This window comes from Mirounga angustirostris, unplaced genomic scaffold (genome assembly GCF_029215605.1).
Source record: "Mirounga angustirostris isolate CCGP_5_RB_7025 unplaced genomic scaffold, mMirAng1.0.hap1 SCAF_4, whole genome shotgun sequence".
NCBI classification, from domain to species: domain Eukaryota; kingdom Metazoa; phylum Chordata; class Mammalia; order Carnivora; family Phocidae; genus Mirounga; species Mirounga angustirostris.
Genome location: NW_026991712.1, coordinates 12,439,926 through 12,458,639, shown reverse-complemented (window position 1 = coordinate 12,458,639; position 18,714 = coordinate 12,439,926). Strand labels below are relative to the sequence as shown.

General features: G+C 39.3%; 1 long non-coding RNA gene across 1 annotated transcript; it reads right to left on the bottom strand.

The window, feature by feature from the left end:
• Nucleotides 1–1,753: 1,753 nt before the first annotated feature.
• On the bottom strand, nt 1,754–18,087 carry LOC123860480 (uncharacterized). Its single transcript, XR_010410392.1, has 3 exons — nt 17,622–18,087; nt 16,352–16,597; nt 1,754–3,009 (listed from the first exon to the last, which is right to left on the bottom strand). It is a non-coding gene; the product is annotated as an uncharacterized LOC123860480 (long non-coding RNA).
• Between the last annotated feature and the right edge of the window lie 627 nt (nt 18,088–18,714).

Sequence of the window (18,714 nt, the reverse complement as noted above, 5' to 3'; positions counted from 1 at the left end):
AGTTGAAAATATAAGAGAAAGGGTGGAACTGATTATCACTGAGAGGAGATGATCATTTCAATCATCCTTTGTTACTCATTTATTCACTTTTAGTTTATTTTTCCGTTATTTATTGATGCTGCTCTAGGTAACTGGGATAAAACAAGGATTAATATATACACATTTCAAAAAGGAATATTTAATTTGATAGATTAAAGCACAAGAAAATCTAATTTTCAGTATGTCTGGAAATGTTCCTCAAACTCTAAGTGCCAAGACTTTTCCTGTTAACTTTTTGCCAGTCGTAGGCACGCTGCCACCTGCCTTTGTGTGATCCTGTCATGACTGTAACTTCTACTTAAGAAGAAGTTCCTCTTTCATGAAATGAAAGGATATTCATTACGCAGATGAGTATTAGTTTTCCAATCCAAGTGCAAGGCTTTAATCAGCCCTGAGAAACACTTAAAACACACAGAGCCTCTAAATTGCATTATCCTCTGGAAAAATATCTCCACTCCCCCATACAGAAAACAATTCCCTTGTTCTTATCATGGAAGAAACAAAAGATACCAACAGAATGCTTTCATGTATCCCCTAAATAATGCCTATAATTAAATGTACCATGTGCGTGATCGAATAAAATTTCATTTGCTTTCCAGCTTCTTCTGAATAACACCACAATTTAAAAGATCAAAGCAATAGGCCATTTTGAATCTTTGAGATTTTTTTTTTCTTCGAACACTAGCATTAATCTATCAAGAACAAAAATATCTTCCTCTATTCTGAAAAATAACAATAGTAACCAGAGTCTCTCCAAATTCACATCAAATCTAATGTTCAATTCAAAATCTTTAGAATTCGTTTTCCTCCTATCACAACATGGAGTTATTTCCAGAATTTAAGTTATTTTATCTTTTCCCACATTTGTTTTTACTTTTCATTGGAAATAATTTCAAATCTGAAAAATAATGTTGTAAGATTAATGCAGAGAATAGTTGTATCTCCATTTACCCAGAGACCCCCTTGGTCTCTAATTCACTAATAGTCCCAATAATCTTCTTTACGGCAAAAGGATCAAATCCAGTATCACATGCTGCTACAAAGTTGCCATGTTTCTCTAATCTCCTTTAACCTGGATCTGTTCCTCAGTCTTACTTCAACTTTCATGACCTTGACACTTCTGCATATTGCAGACCAACTTTTTAATAAATACCTCTCCACTATGGTTGGTCCAGTGTTTACCTGTGATTGGACCCAGGTTATGCATTTGGGGCCAGAATATCACAGCAGTAATTCTGTGTTCTCATTGCCCCCCTCCCGTGGCATATCAGACCAATTTTTCCTATTACTGGTGGTATGAAGTTTGATCACTTGGCACTGGCCAGTTTTCTCTTCTCTACCGTTACTTTTCTCACCTTTGCAATTACAAGGAAATTCTTTGAGACAATGCAAAAATCCCGTTTCACATCCCATTTCCATCCTTTAGTTTTAGCATCCACTAATGTCTCTTACCCAAGTCAATTCTTCTATGATGATTGCCCAATGATTAACTCCATCATCACATCTATATTTTGACACAGAGCCTTCTTACCTCTCCATTTACTTATTCACTTATGATACATGAAGACAAGTGGATTCCTGTTTTATTGAAGGAGATATAATACTTTAGTATCATCATTTATGTTGATGTGCAAATTGTCCAAGATTTGGCCAGCCCCTTCAAAAAAGTTAGGTAACTTAAAGTCACCCAGTTGGTAAGTGCTGGGACCAGGAATAAAAACTAGGTTTCTCACCACATTGGTTTTAAAAACATATTTAGGCTTTTTATAACAACAAAACAAACATTTCATGCCCTTGTGACTATTCAGAATAAAGCATTCTGCATTATCTGCTCTTTAATTTATAGAATAGTTAGGATTTTGTAAGGTGAACAAAGGCTATTGTTTCAAAACACATTATTATTTGTAGGAACTGAATGTGTGCCACCCATTCCCAATTCATAGGTGGAAGCCCTAACCCTCAATGTGATGGCGTTTGGAGTTGGGGACTTTGGAAGGTACTTATGACGTCATGAAGGCAGAACCCCCATGATGGGACTGGTGTCATTATGAGCCAAAAAAGAGGGACCAGCACTTACTTGCTCACTCTCCCTCTCCCATGTGAGGATACACCAAAAAGATGACTGTCTGTACATCAGGAAGGCATTCTCACCAGGAACCAGATCTATCAGCATCTTGTTCTTGGACTTCTGGCCTCCAGAACTATGAAAAAATATACATCTGTGGCTTGAGCCACTTCTGTCTAGGGTATTTTGTCATAGCAGCACAAGCTGACTAAGACTATTTTAGCAAAATTAACAGTGGCATAATAAAAACAGATTTAAAAAATTAAATTCAGATAATGAAAGAGAACCAGTATTGGCTTATAAAATTCATGAAGAAATGCCATATGCATATTTCTAAAGCGATGACAACAGCTCGTGATGTAGCTCTTAGGAGTTTACCAAAATGTTTTCCTGCATGTGGTCTTACTTTAGAAGGATAGAAATTGACAACATTTGTATATTTTCTTTACAGTTTAGGAATTCTAGGTTTTTATGAAGAAGGTCTCCGTTTCCAATCATATGTCTCCTATATATGTTGGGAAGGAGTAGTGAGACTATAATGATTAGAAATAGGAGGGAGACAATATATTGGTGACTTCTTCAGCATTATCCTTTTCTGTTACCATTTACAAATGAAATCCAACCTGCACTCACTAAAAGTTAAATTGCTATTTTGGGCAACTGGATCAGAGTGAACTATCCCATGGGAAGCTGGGAGACACTGGACCTCATTACAGGAGATTACAAGAGGACTCTGTGTGTTTGCTGCTGGCTCTGGTTTCTAGCTCACTAGGTTGGCAGAGTCTTCATGTCCCACATATCTGTATGCTCAGCTCCTGCTGGTGGTCAAAAGTGTCAGATTTCTTCTTCGGTGACAGCATGGGCAATTGAAGACTTTGGTCTGTGGTTACCACTCTGAGGTCTTACTAAAAGACAAAAATGGATAAAGCACAATCTGGAATCACACAAGCCTTGGTTCAAATCCAGGCTCTGTCACTTCCTATCCTGATGTCTTGGGTGAGTTATGTCATCAATCTGAGTCTTATTTTTCTCACTGCCATTTGAAAACGTGGACAACGGGACGCCTGGGTGGTTCAGTAGATTAAGTGTCTGCCTTCAGCCCAGGTCATGATCCCAGAATCCTGGGATCGAGTCCCACATCGGGCTCCTTGCTCAGCGGGGAACCTGCTTCTCCCTCTGCCTGCCACTCCCTCTGCTTGTGCCCTCTCTCTCTCTCTCTGACAAATAAATAAAATCTTTATTTAAAAAAAGAAAGAAAATGTGGACAATACAGGAAGTAGTTATATTGTATATGGAATGTGAAATGATTCATACATTCGCGACGTTAGATAACCAAGATAGAGTTTCCTCCAGACCTCCAAGTATGTGAAATTTCTGGGAAGCCAAGCTGTGCATTATGGCACACTAAAATATCTAGGATTAAGATTATATAAGTAGTAAAATGGTTTAAGAATCCAGAGAAAGAAAGGGCACCTGGGTGACTCAGTCAGTTAAGTGTCTGACCTCGGTTCCGGTCATGATCTCAGGGTCCTGGGATTGAGCCCTGTGTCTGGCTCTATGCTCAGCAGGGAGCCTGTTTTGTCCCTTTCCCTCTCCCTCTGCTGCTCCCTCTTTCTCTCTCTCTCTCAAATAAATAAAGTAAGTAAATAAATAAATAAATAAATAAATAAATAAATAAATAAAATCTTGAAAAAAAAAACAGAATCCAGAGAAAGAAGGCCTGGGTTGACAAGAGAATGTTTCCCAAAGGTGAAAGTAGCTCGCATAAGCCTTCTGGCTGGGTGGGGCTTGGGTGACTGCTAAATAAAGGGTGGGAAAAGCAGTGGAACATTCCAGGTGTTTTCGGATTCATTTAAATGGCAATTAAACAACCATTTGACTGTCTACTCAGTGACAAGAATTATGTTGACACTTTAAATATGAAATTAAAAAAGACAAGCTTTGTTAGTTTCCTAGGCTGCCATAACAAAGTACCAGAAACCAGGTGGCTTAAAAAGAAATTTATTCTCTCACAGCTCTGGAGGCTGGAAGCCTGAAATCAAGATGTCCACAAGGCTTTTTCTCTCTGGAGGTGTTAGGGGAGAATGCTTCCTTGCCTCTTCCTAGCTTCTGGTGGTTGTTGGCAATCTTTGGTATTCCTTGGCTTACGACTGCATCTCTCCAATCTCTGCCTCCTTTATCACATGACCATTGTCACTTCTCCCTGTGTGTTTCCTCCTCTTGTAAGGACACTAGCTGTATTGGATTTATATACTGGATTTATACCTGCTTATCTTAACTCATCTTAATTGCATTTGTGAAAACCTTACTTCCAAATAAGGTCACCTTGACAGGTACCAGTGTTAGGACTTCAACATATCTTTTGGGGGGACATGATTCAATGCATAGTAAGCAGACTCTGCTTTAGGAGTTCATAGTGGGAGAAAAAGACATGGAAAAAAAGACATAATTCCAATATCATTTGAAATATGCTATGTTAGAGATTTGTTTAGGGTGGTATGAAATGATATAAGAAGAGTGTTTGATAAGACTGCAGTTGGAGGGGATTGTCAGAGAGACTTTCCATTATCAGGGAGTACTGAATTCTGAGAAGGAGTGGAGTCTCAGATGAAGAAGTGGAGAAAGTGAAAGGAATGGTAGCAATAAAGTTAAGGAGGCATGGAATACTTTGTGTGTGGAAAAACTATAATAAAAGTTCAATATTGATAGACTAGTGGGGGGTCAGAGAAAGGAGAGAAGATAAAGCTGGGGATCTAGGTTGAGCTAGAACATAGAGGGCCTTGGCTTATGTTAGGAAGTTTAGGCTTTCATTTGGTGTTCCATCACTCCTTTACTGAGCACCAACTAGAATAGTGAATACCACAGTGTGATCCGGTTATTGGTTGAGGTTAATGGCGTATAATTGCTCTAATGTCAATAACTGCAGCAGACAAGCTCATAAATTCACAGTACTGTGCGTGAACAATATAAGTGAAAAACAAAATATTACCAAACTGCAAATGTATTGGAGTCATGGCTTCTAAATTGAACTCCTAACTCATGCAAACATGTCAAGGTATTCTGGAAAATTCATGGTGGAGATTCTGATTCTTGGATACTCCTTGACATGGGAGGCCAGGGGGAAAAAAAAAGGATTTGTAGCATCATAAATCTTCATGTCATTCACACTTGTAACTATTTTAAGTTACAAGCTGTAACAGGTCAGCAATTTTTATTAGCAGTAATTATACTGTTTAAAATGAGACCGATATGACAGTCTCTGTCATTTCAACAAATGAATTCCCAGAAGTATTTCCGGAACTATACATAAGAATATGTAGACTTTATTTCTTCCTCTGGCCCAGGACTCTTTCCTCACAGGGACAAGGAAGCATTCCAGAGATGGTCCAATTACTAGCATTTCATACAAGTCTTCCTCTAAACAAAACTCACTGTCCCTTTGCTACCAACAGCTGGCTTCCTGAAGCATATCAATTGCAAATAGAGGAGGGCCCTAAGGACTATGAGGCCCATGAGTAGTTACTGAGCAAACCAGGCTATTTGAAGTGCATTCCTTTCTTCTGAGCTTGCTGTTAGGAAAGGGTAACTCTGCTTTCCTATAGTAGACCCTCTGGCCCCTATGAAGGCTTGAGTAGGGGCCTGTGAAGGGCCTGAAGCAAAGAAAAGACTAGTGGGTACTTGAAGTGCTGAAGTCCATGTCCCCAAACACTACTTAGAAAGGGCCTTATTTTTGGCCTCATGCCCTTCTCCAGTTTCATTTCCACTGAAGAGTAGCCTGAACTCTGTGACCTTTTCCATCAACGCTTGCAGCTAAAATTAAAATCGCCGAGTCCTGGTGAAGAGTGAGCCCAAGGCCTTTCCAAATACCCACTCAGCCATCCTGATGAGCATCCCCTACCAAGAAGGGAAGGAGAGAGGAATTCCCTTATATAGGTTGTGCATCTGGAAGGGAAACAAAGGAAGTTTGTACAAACTCCAGTAGAAGATGCAGGATCCAAAAATGAGTAAGCTCTGTACTCAAGGAGCTTAAACTCCAGTGAGAAGTCCGAGACTCACATAATGGTTCCCATTATGAAGCATTCTATTACAAAGTGATTTAAAGAAGTGATTAAAGATAGTAATAATAATAGTAGCTACTGTTCACATAACTCAGTTTCCCAACTTTTTTTAGGTACATTGTCTTAGTTGATCTTCACAGCATCTCAATGCTTTGTAAAATAGCACAGCCCATTATTTTCCTATTTGAAAGTTGGGGAAACCGAAACCTAGATAGACAAAATGTACTGGTGTCTAGAAAGTGTCTAGAAGCAATATAAATCTCTTCATTTCTAAACACTATGATATCATCCCCCCCAAAAAATTCTCTTCTAGGATGGAGAAGGAAGAGTTGAATTCTGACTAGTAATATGCAGTGGTAATTTGGTACTGACTACAAGTAAATCCAGTGGCCTGGATTACAAAATAATATTTTTATGATTTGCCTTTATTCTTCCATCTACACTGTAGGCAGAATATTAAGTGACACAAGATACATTTTCCAAATGGTTGGGAAGTTAAATCTTTTTCTCCATATACATGTTTACTTATGATTCTTTCTAGTCATCTCTTTCTCAAATGCTTTTCCATTCCCTTTACTCATTGCTTATACAATTCAAGATAAGTTTGATATAAGATATTGGGGATCTCCTTTTATGCAGTCAAGAGGCTGAGCCAAGGGCGCCTGGGTGGCTCAGTTGGTTAAGCAACTGCTTTCGGCTCAGGTCATGATCCTGGAAGTCCCTGGATCGAGTCCCGCATCGGGCTCCCTGCTCGGCGGGGAGCCTGCTTCTCCCTCTGACCCTCCCCCCTCTCATGTGCTCTCTCTCTCTCATTCTCTCTGTCTCAAATAAATAAATAAAATCTTTAAAAAAAAAAAAAAAAAAGAGGCTGAGCCAAAGAAAAGGGAACCCCTTGCTTGGGCAGATTCCAGAATGTTGAAGTAAACATGAAATTCCAAGATGGAAGTAGTCTTTTTAAGATGCTCTTACCCATAATCAAGTGCTATGACTAACTTCCTGGAAATACCTATGAACTCTCTTGTAGAGAGAGCCAGAGACATTTTGTGTCATTGTTTAACAGGACTGAAAACGCCCTTTAGCTCAGCCCCAGGTAAAGAGTAAATTCATCATCAACAATATAGGCCAAGAAACCCCATCAGTTCCTCAGTAAGAGGATGTTTGATTTATCAGTTAAATCTACCTCTCCATAATAAGTATGTATTACATAATTAGAGATCGTTAATTATTTGTTGAAGAAATGAATGTCAAGGAGTAAGTACTTTGTTTAATGCTATTTAAACTGCCCACAAACATGAGCAATGAGTCATAGAGTAAGTGGAAATGCCATTTGTGATGCTTCTAATATCTGACTTGCATTAGGAAACAAGTGTGACGTAGGGGACAGAGGGCAAGATGGGTAATGGAAGGCACAAGTTCAAGCCTGACTCGACCACTGACCTTAACAAAATATCTTATCTTGTCTGGGCCTTGGTTTCCAGTACCAGTGTGGAAGCAGAGAGAAAGGAAACAATTTTCTGGAGTACTCCTATTATATGGCAAGCATTGGATCATACTTTATCTCATTTAATCTCCTCTGCAAACCACCATGAAGGAATTATTGACCCCATATATACTCATAAGGAAACTAGGACTGGAATGGATTCAGTAACTTCTCCAAGTTATTACTAGTGAAGGTAGAGATGACTTTGAACTCTGGTCTTTCTGACTAATGGCTCTTTCTATGGCAGTATGCTCTTAAATTTAAGAATGAAATATTCTCTTAAAAGAATGAAAATTTTTCCAGTCTTAGAATGAGGTGGGAACCAGAAATAAAAAGGACAAAATTGTGTCCATGCCCTTGAGTTCTTTTTGCTAAAAGGACAGTTTTCAGGAGAAGGTAGAGGGAGAAGGACGTTACATTTGTAAAATGAATGCCCAACTCTCTCTACAATTAAACCAGAAAGTGTATTTTTCAATAAAGTCTGTTTTTCCTCATTATAAAAATAATAGGTGTTTATTATAGGATCCTTAGGGGAAAATAAGCAAAAAGAACAGAATAAGACACTCCCATATTATCCACATTTTGATATTTATCATTCTGTTTGTGGAGTTAGTAAATTTTTCTAGCCCTCAATATGTATCTTTTTACTATGAGATCTCATTTATTTGGACTGCAGTGATTCAAAATTGCTGATAAGCTAGAGACAGGCTAGACTGCACATAGCATATGACAGGAATGGAATAAATATTTGTTGAATAAATGAATGAATGCATGCCCATTCATTCAAACCAATGGGCATAGTAGGCTGAATGCCCATTGGTTCAAAGCCTATCCTAAACTACAGAATACATAAAAATAAGATTAAGAATAAGGTTCCTGACTACAAAGAACTTGAATTTTAAAAACTTTAGTAGGAAACAGAATATAAAACAAGCTACAAAAAAAGATTTAAACACACCGTAGTGGGGTAAAAAAGTAATTATACACTCTTAGAAATGTTTACACTGCTCAATACCATGACTATGAAAGACGTAGGCATTTGGATGTGAGTTCAGTGAATCTATTACAATTAACCCTTCAATTTTACTACAGAGATGACTGAGATGACTTGGTGTTTATCTGGTTAAAGACGGTCTTCTGAGAATGAGAAACAAGTGCAGACGTTCTACAGTCTCTATGAGTCTCTCTGTATTAACACTCTCAGGCAATTTTGGTCTCCTTGTTCTGGTGCTCCCTCTCCTCGGCTGTTAAATGAAATATCTGAAGGGCACAGGATGGTTCAAGAACATTAGCTTTGAAGCTGGAAGCCTCCTCTTTCTCCAATTCTAGCTTCGCTGCTCACTGCATCATGAGGCAAGACACATAAGTAAAATTTAGGTAGGCTAGACTGGACCATTGCTTCCCAAATTTCAGACATTTAAGCATCATATTCATAATTTTGCCAAACTTGTGTGTCACTCAGGCACCAATTCTGCAGTCTCTCTGTGTCTGATTATCATGGCAGTGGCTAGCTTGCTCTTCAAAGCTAATATCTGTACAATCACTGGTTAATGCTTCAGTCATATTTTTCTATTAGATGTTAAGATATACTGTATCCACAATCATTAAATTGGAATGTGTATATGTGATTACTAAAATCACTTTGCTTATTACCAGGTATTTACATGATCACACTTTTGGATATGGAGGGAAAGATAAAACAGTTAAGAACCACTTCAGGATCAAAAATCTATGCCTACATGATCATTAGTGATGATTACTTAAAACCTTCTAAGATTTTAACATTTCTTTATGCTTAATCAGGTTGTTGTTATTATTACTTTTAGTATCGTAGAAGAAAAAATGAGAAACCAGATATATTTATATATGTATGTATATAATCTCTCTATACACAATCTAGCAGCTCTCTATCTACCAGTCCAGATCTTGATCTTTACGTCTCTTGCCGCTTGCTCTTTTCTTAGAATACAAAGCAGATTGTGCCACTCACCTCCTTGAAAACCTTCATGATGCCTCAGAACCTGCCAAGCTCCATGTGGCCATCTTAGCAGTCTTTGAAGTCTTTCAAAGTTTGGCCTTTTGAACATAGACCTATTTTCCACCCTCATATTTATTAAACTTCTTAAGGGAAAGGTTGACTCAGAGTTCCCTGACTATATCTTACCCTGCCAGCCTTTTGCCTTTGTTTGTGACATTCTCTGTCTACTTCACCATGTGAAATCTCACTCATTCTTAAAGGAGTGCCCATGTTGGGGCTGGTGGGTGAATCTTTGTTGTGTATGGTATATCCACCCTTGCTCATTGTTACTTTTTTTCTCAAGTAATTTTTATTTAGACAGTAACTTGAGATTCAAAGGTTGATATTTAATATACAAGGGATAGTTGGGATGTTGCAAAAGCAGTTTGTCTCTTGGTTCTATCACTCTGTAGCTGTGTAGCCTTGAACATGTCTTATACCCTCTCAAAAATACATCTTCCTAATTTGTAAAATAAGGAAAAGTATCAAATTAGGTTTCAATTCTTCCACAGGTCTTCCATGACCCCTGTATACTGGAATACTTGGCTGTCTATGTGGTCTCATAGTAATGGAAGCCGCTCTAGTGACATTACCTGTTTTCTTGTTTGTCTCCCTCATTAGATTCTAAGTTTCTTGAAGGCAAAGAAATATATCATGTTTGTTGTTGCTCCTCTAGTGCCTAGCAGTGTATAGTACTCCCTAAAAATATGTGTAGGCTAAATGAATGAGTTAATTGGATTGTCTATTTCAAAGAACTGGGATGATTAGGGACACTTGGCTGGCTCAGCCAGTAGAGTATGTGACTCTTGATCTCAGGGTCGTGAGTTCAAGTCCCATGTTGGGCGTGGAGCCTACTTAAAAAAATTTTTTAAATAAGAAAAAACAACAAACAAAGAATTGGGATGATTAGACAACAGATGATATAGGTACAGACTACTATTAAAGGCATCTAATAGATGTTAGTTAAGAAAGAAGTTTTGAAATATGAAATGTGGTACATGTGAGACGGGGTGATGGAAAGAAATGGAAACCAAAGATAAAAGCCTTCCCCAAAAGTTAACATTGAATTATTCATTTTTTATGAAATTATAATAACCTCAAGTTCCAATGACTCATGGGGAGAATCATATAGTATAATAAATTGCATCTGAAGAAGGAAAGCAGTCTTCAAGTATTCTTCAGCATGAAGAAAAATGGCATATTTAATTAGCATATCTAGAACTACTCATTTAGTGCCAAACCATGAGTAAAAAAGGATAACAGAACATAATCTGACTGATGTAGTATCTTCTTACTAGGGAAAAAAAAAATGGCATATTGGTTTCTACTTTGCTCTCTATTCTCTATACATAAACATACACACAGACACACATACATTCCTCTATCCATTGTCATTTACTGAGCATGACTGACAGTGGAATTAAGAAAATAATATGCTGTGTGTGCATGTGCACATGCGTGTACATACTGCTCAACACAAATTTACCCTTCTTGGGATCACTGTAATCCCTCTCCTATCTCAATGGTTCTGGAGGGAATCCACATTTTTCTGAAAATTGGACCACGTAACTTAAGTTTAGGCCAATTAGTATATACTTCCTTCTTCTGGCCTCATAGATTGAAAGCACAACCCAATTAAAATCGATCATAAGAGGTGATATTTTTTCCTGAGAATCCTGGATGTGAGCCTAGAAGTTATTGGAATTTATTTTATATGTATGAAGAAAGAGCCATCAGAAAAATACATGTGATAGAGGGCAAGTGGAGGTGGGAACTGGAGAGAAAAAATCTGGAATCTAATTTTGATTACACTGTAAGGAAATTTATAACCAGCGCTACCTGAAGCCATTTATATATCTGGACTTTCCAGTTAAATATGTGTTTGGGGTTTTTTTGTTTGTTTTTTTTTTTTAAGGGAATTTGAGTCACTTTGTAAGTGCTTCCAACCAAAAGGTACAAAGACAACTACAACACTAGTCTTTATTATGAAGTGCTTATAGGTTAGAAGGGAAATCAGATTTGTAATTTTTTTTTAAAGATTTTATTTATGTATTTATTTGATGAAGAGAGAGACAGTGAGAGAGGGAACACAAGCAGGGGGAGTGGGAGAGGGAGAAGCAGGCTTTCTGCTGAGCAGGGAGCCCGATGGAGGGCTCGATCCCAGGACCCTGGGATCATGACCTGAGCCGAAGGCAGACGCTTAACAACTGAGTCACCCAGGTGCCTCCAGGAAATCAGATTTATAAACAGATACTTGCAACTGAGTATGGTAAGTGTCATTTTAGATAAATGTATAAAATACATTTTTGGAAGGCAAGGCACATATATAGGCAAACCTCAGAGACGTTGTGAGGTTGGTTCCAGACCACCTCAATAAAGCAAGTATCCCAATAAAGCAAGTCAAATTAATTTTTTGGTTACTCAGTGCGTATAAAGTTATATTTACATTATACTAGTCTATTAAGTATGCAATAGCATTATGTCTAAAAAAAAAACAATGTACATACCTTAATTTAAAAATACTTTATAAAGGTTAAAAAAGTCTAACCACCATCTGAACTTTGAGTGCTTTGTTATCACTGATCACAGATCTCCATAACAAATAGTGATGAAAAAGTTTGACATATTGAGAGAATTACCAATATATGATACCAGGACACAAAATGAGCAAATGCTGTTGGAAAAATGGCACCAGTAGACTTGCTCATCACAGAGTTGCCACAAACCTCCAATTCGTAAAAAAAAAAAAAACAAACTCAACATCTGCGCAGCACAAAAAAGTGAAGCATAATAAAACGAGGTATGCTTGTATACATGTGATTTAGGAGGAGTCATAGAGGATGACAAAGGAGAAAAGATGCTCAATCTCTCTTTTTTTTTAAGATTTATTTACTTATTTTAGAGAGAGAGAGCAGCAAGCAGGGGGAGCAGAGGGAGAGGGAGAGAATCCCAAGCAGACTCCCCGCTGAGCACTGGCCCGTTATGGGGCTCTATCTCATGACCCTGAGATCATGACCTGAGCAGAAACCAAGAGTCGGTCGCCCAACCAATTGAGCCACCCAGGCGCCCCTCTCAATCTGTCTTTTGAAGAATGAGTGGTTTGTTGAATCAGGTAAGAGGGGAGAAGTTATTTCAAATAGAAGGACGAGTATGATGGAGATGTGAAGGGGCCTTACGTATGTCCTGTGGCCGGATGGTGAACTAGTTTTAAAGCGGAGTTTGAAGGAATCGTTAGTGTCCGATCTTAAAAGCCTTGCGTGGCATGGTCAGGTGTCTGGACAGTCTGAGTGTGAAGGGGAACCACGGAAGAAATCTGAAAATTGGAGTGATTTGAATGCCTCTGCCCTTCCTAAATTCACTTTGGGGAGGTTAGATTTGGAACCAGGGAAGAGAAATAGACACCTTTGCAGGAACCTAAAGAAGAAACAAGATTACAGGGAGGTTATAGGAGTGAAAAGTAGGAGGAAATCTAAGTTCATGAATTTTAACTTTCTATTTGAATATCATTAACCTCTTTTGTACTCGCTGAATCTTCTTGGGATGTAGTAATGTTTATGACTAAGACTTTAGAGGCAGAATTCAGCTCTGTCACTTCCTAGCTGAATGGTCTTTGGCAATTCGACTCTCTGTAGTACTTTTCCTCATCTGAAAAAATGGGGATGATATTGATATCCACCTCATGGTGTTGCCATGATAAATAAATCAACACAGGTGCAGGGCTTAGAATAATACATAGCACATGGAAATTATTCAAAAAAATATGAGCCACTATTATTTTGCTCTGCATTCACTATCATATCCATTTACAACAGATCATCAATGGCCACCACTCTGATTTTTACAGACAGAAAAATTGAAGCTCAGAGAAGTCATGTGATTAGCCACATCTAGGAATGTACTAGGATGTGAATCAGTCATTTGTTTGCCTCTAAAACCAGTGTTTTAATCTTTGATATACTATCTTCTCTCTGTCTTGAGTAATGATTTCCCTGTGACTCCAAAAGAATTTCCTCTACTTCACTTAGAATAACTGCATCCTTCATAAAGCCACTCTCAGGTAGCCCATTTTTTTTCTCATTTTTTTTGCCATGATTCTGTGGGACACACCACAAGGACATCATGGGGTCCTTGATAGCCTAGCTTCTGAGTCATATTTTCAGTTTACATTCAAGAAGGTGATTGCAAAGATGTTTTACTGAGAAACAGAGATGTTAAAAGTAGCCCAGGTGCTGGGGATTTATAAGATTGAGGGCAGTATCCTGGTAGAGCTGGTGGTTTCATTGTTGGTTTTCTTGCTGTTGATAAAGGTGACGCTTTGGTTATCCATCAGTTATTGATAATTGCCCCTTTCTCTACTTGACCGAATTGCAAAGTGAAAAACACAGTGCTGGGAGCACCCAAGTGAGGTGCTAAAACCAAATCAGAAGACCAAACCAGACTGGTGAGTTTGTGCCCTGTCCTGCCTGCTCTGGAATGTCCTACCTGAAGCCCAAGGCACTGTCAGAGGACAGTGGGTCTGAAGGTGGTGAAGGCTCCAGGCTCCCAGAACTCTGTTCCCCTCAGAGTTTTAGTTCCTTCACCTCAATTCATAAAAAGTTAAGGTTTACATCCCCCCGCATCACATCGAACTTTGGCCAAATTAGGTCCCTAATAAATATCCCTAAAGTAAGATCATAAAGAATAAGCAAAGATGATGGTTCAGGAGTTTCTGCTTGGGGTGATGAAAACATTTCAGAGTTACTGACGGTGGTGACTCACCAGTGTGAATGAAATTAGTGCCACCAAATGGTACCCTTGAAAAATGTTAAAATGGCAAAGTTTATACAATTTTTAAAAAGAATAAGTGAAAAGCAAGCAAACGAGGGAGTGAATGAATGCAAGGATAAGTGGGATGAGGAACAGATGAACAAACACGTAAATGAACAAGTGAACACATGACTGAATTTCCCATGTGTTTTCAAAGATTAAGTAGTTTCCATAGAATGCCAAGTGCAAGTCTCGGTCTCACACAGCATGGGACTCTGGCATGCTAAAAGGAAAAGAATAAACGACATTGTTTTATTTAGAGGAACAGCTGTTGATCATGAGCTGTAAATTTTTTCCTAATGTAATGGCCACTGAGCGGAAGCCCTAATACGTCACAGGATTAAGTGGTGCCAAAAATGGCTGTAAGCCTCTCGGGGCCTCATGTGGCCAGCCTGCCACACAGCGCCGCTCAGATGTTCACAGGCATAGCCAATCTGCTCTCAAATTGGAAACTGTGGTAGGCTGGACTATATGGATTTAAAAAAAAAAAAAAAAAGGAGAGAGAGAGAAACCTGCTGAAGTAACATTTCCTCTTAAGAAAAAGGCTTTCTCCAATAAAGACGCAAAAGGCAAGGCTATAAACTGAAGAGATTAAAATAAATGACAACTGGTTCTCATAATAATCATTAAAAAAATATCAGGTAATTTAGATTTGTGCTGTGTCATCCCTTCACTCTCTGGAGCTTAGGTGGGACAATAAGGTCTCGGTGAGAAGGTTTGGTATTTTGTCAGAAATACCCAGGTCACCAGCAACATCTGAGAGGTAGTCAGGTTTCCATGTCGGAGGGTTGAGAGGAAAGGGTTAATGTATCTCCTTGGCATCAGAGGGACATTGTGCCCTGAGTAGGGCTCTAATCTGCTTCCATTTTCATTAGAGACCTTTCCTTAAGTATGAAGCCTGGGAGGGGCAGCATGATCCGGGGGAAAGAACAGGGAATTTGGAGTTAGGAGTTCTACTGGAGGCTAGGGCAGCATTGGGCTGTCAGATTTGTTAGATTTCTAAACCTGTTTTCTCTTTTGCAATATGATTGGGAAAATCCTTACCTTTTAGAGAGTATGTACAGTGAACACTGACCATAGTGCGTAGTAGACATAATAAATATCCTATGGTGTTAATTGAAAAACAACAGTGGTCAAGAATTTGCAAAACTGAGTTTTAGTGACAACTGTTTCATTGACTTTCCATGTGACGCTGAGAAATTCACTTCACCAGTGTAGGTCTGTCTCTTTGGGTGAATGGATGAGACCAGATAAGTTTTGGAGTCTTCCTTAGTGCTGACATTGTATGTATGTATGTATGTATGTATGTATTTTGAGAGTGCACACGCATGAGTGGAGGGGGGGAAGGGAAGGAGGACAGAGGGGAAGGGAGAGACAGAATCTCAAGCAGACTCCCCACTGAGCACAGAGCCCAACATAGGGCTCAATCTCACGACCCTAAGATCATGACCTGAGAAGAAATCAAGAGTCGGACACTTAACTGACTGAGCCACCCAGGCACCCCACATTTTAAAAATCTATTTTTAGTCAAGGTCAAGGATTCAGAGTGGCCTTTCAGTTCCCTGGATTTGGTAGTTGACTGAGGTGTTATTGCACCAGCAAGGAAAAGGACCTTAACGCTTTTACAGGTGACCAGAATCTCCTCAATGTATACCAAAAGCATATTCCAAGGGGAAAGTACATTTCTTCTGTGTATTCTGTTCTTAAATCTAATCCCCATATAATTTAAGGTTGACTGGAATGATGTCCTGATGACCCTGGCCATCAGACCCTGGGGTGGGAATCTATAGTAATCAAAAAGAGAAGCCAGGATAGCCCACAGACACTGAATGGGTAAAGAAAATAGTAAGGCAACCACCTCAACATCCACACAACCCCACAAATACCTGAGTCATCTTGATTCCATCTTTTACTCCAATCCACTAAATTCAATCACTCCACAAATTCCGTTGGATTTCATTTCTAGATGTCATAAGAATCCATCAGTTCTCTCAAATTCCCATTACTGAAATCCAAGTCTTGGACTACTTCAGCAAGTTCTAACTGGACTTGCAGCCTCTGGTTTTCACCCTCGATGAGCCATTCTCCAACCTGTTACACTCCAGGAAAACCTTCGATGGTTTCCACTAGAGCTTAAGGCACAATTCAAAGTAATTTACTGAGGACACTCATGAGATACACACTTTCTGGCCTCTGTTTACCTCCTGTGTCACATCTCCAACAGCTCACTTCATCCCATAATTAGCTCTACCAACCCCATGCTCCCTTCTGGTCCTCCAACCTGCCATAATCTGACTTATTCCCTGCTCTTCACAAACCTGCTCTCCCCAGCATGGAATACTTTTCCTCCTTCTCTGCTCTCCTCCTCAACTTCCAACTTCTGCCACAATAATTCCCTCTGCTTTTCCTGATCTCAGCTTAGGCGTTGCGATTTGCAAGAACCCATTTCTTTCCCCCACTCAGCCCCTTCTCCACCTTCGAATTAGATTACAGGATCCTAATGCTTTCGTCTCACCTCTGTAATCTGTCCTCATTTTTTTGTACTTTGTGGCCATTATCTGTTCAGTTGCCTGTCTCTATTTGCTAAATTGTGAACCCAGTGAAAGCAGGGATTCGGATGGTTTTATTCATTGTAAGGTCTCTTAGCGCAAAGCATAATAAATGAAGCATATATGCATACTTGCATGCATAACTGAATAATCCACAAGATTGAATCTTGTATATAGTTCTTACTATTTCTTTGACCTTGGGCAAATCACTGAAAATCTTGGAACCTCGCTATTCTCAACAGAACAACAAATACAAATTCTATGGATTCTTGGCTCCTTGATTGAAAGGATTCTGTGAGATCAGGCATGGGGACTATGAAAACAATGACATGTGATATAAACAAGCTGGGACTGATTATTGTTATTTACTATTTATTTCCTCTTCTGAGGCATCACAGCTTTAGTACCAAGAGAAATAGGAGGATAGGGCCCCAAAATTCTTTGCAATCTAGTTCTGGGGAAATAGCTTGCTTGCTGACTGCTAAAAAAACAATTTCCCTGAATTTGACTTTGATTTCTGTCAGTCCTATTAGATTGTACCTTCCGAGAAGAGCCATTTGTTTTTGAAAACAAGTTGTACTCTGTGTTCTGCTGTTAGTTAACTCACCAGCACCATCTGCTCGGCTGTTATGCCCAATTTGAATCAGAAGGAAAAGGATTCTTCCTGTCTGCACATCCTGAAGAAAATACAGACTCCCAAGAAAAGTCAAGGAGGTGGAGGAGATCTGTGGCCAGTTGATTGGGTGATTTTGGTCTCAGGTCCCATTTTGACAAATCAGTATTAGGACGAGAGTTGGCCTGTAGCCAAGGGTGAGTCAAGTTCTCAGACTCTGGACTCTGTGCTGCCTAGATTTTCATGCCATCCTAGGGAAACATGCTGAAGAGGTGACGACTTTGTTTGGCTATTAGAAGAATCCTTTAGATTCCAAGGAAAAAGCAACATGCCCGGTATCACAACTGTTATATTTGTTGGGACTAGAAGATGTGTCAAATTTGGCACATCTGTCCCTGGGTATCTATGCATCAATCAGAAATTTACCTCTATAATCTTTGAGGAGAGAGAGAGAAAAAAAAAAAACAGAGAGAGAGTGTGTGTGTGAGAGAGAGACACAGAGAGAGACAGAGAGAGAGAGTGTGTGTGTGTGTGAATTTGTTCTGGGTGTGTGTACTAAGTCTGTGTGTCTGTGCAGTGGATGATGCCGAATGGAAGGAGTGGACAATGAGTTAGAATACATGCGTGGAGTTACAAACTAATAAGGCAGAGTGATTCCAAGTATTCCTAAACCAGACTCTGGTTGAAGCACTATTCTTTAGCTGCCAAAAAAGGATTTATTTCTTGGAAACTAGCAATGCAATAAAGCCGACCCTCAATTTCCTATAATAACAACAAGCTTCAAGTTTGGCATCCATATCACCAGGGACAAATTGTGCCAAGCAAGCAAAGGAGTCAGAACCAGCACCCACAAAGGCTGTTCTCAATTCAGCAAAAGATGTTCTTCTAAAGTGACTGAGCTCTTAGCTCCCGGCTTCCAGCCTGCCCACCCACTGAGCTGCTCTGCATCCTCCTACTGGCTCCTTCCTTCTCACTCTCTGCTGGGGCCAAGAAGAAGGCAACTGGTTCTCATAGAGACTCCTAGGGAAGTCAGCTCCTCTGCCAGGTTAATTTTCATGTTTACTGAGGATATGCCTTGAGCTGAAAC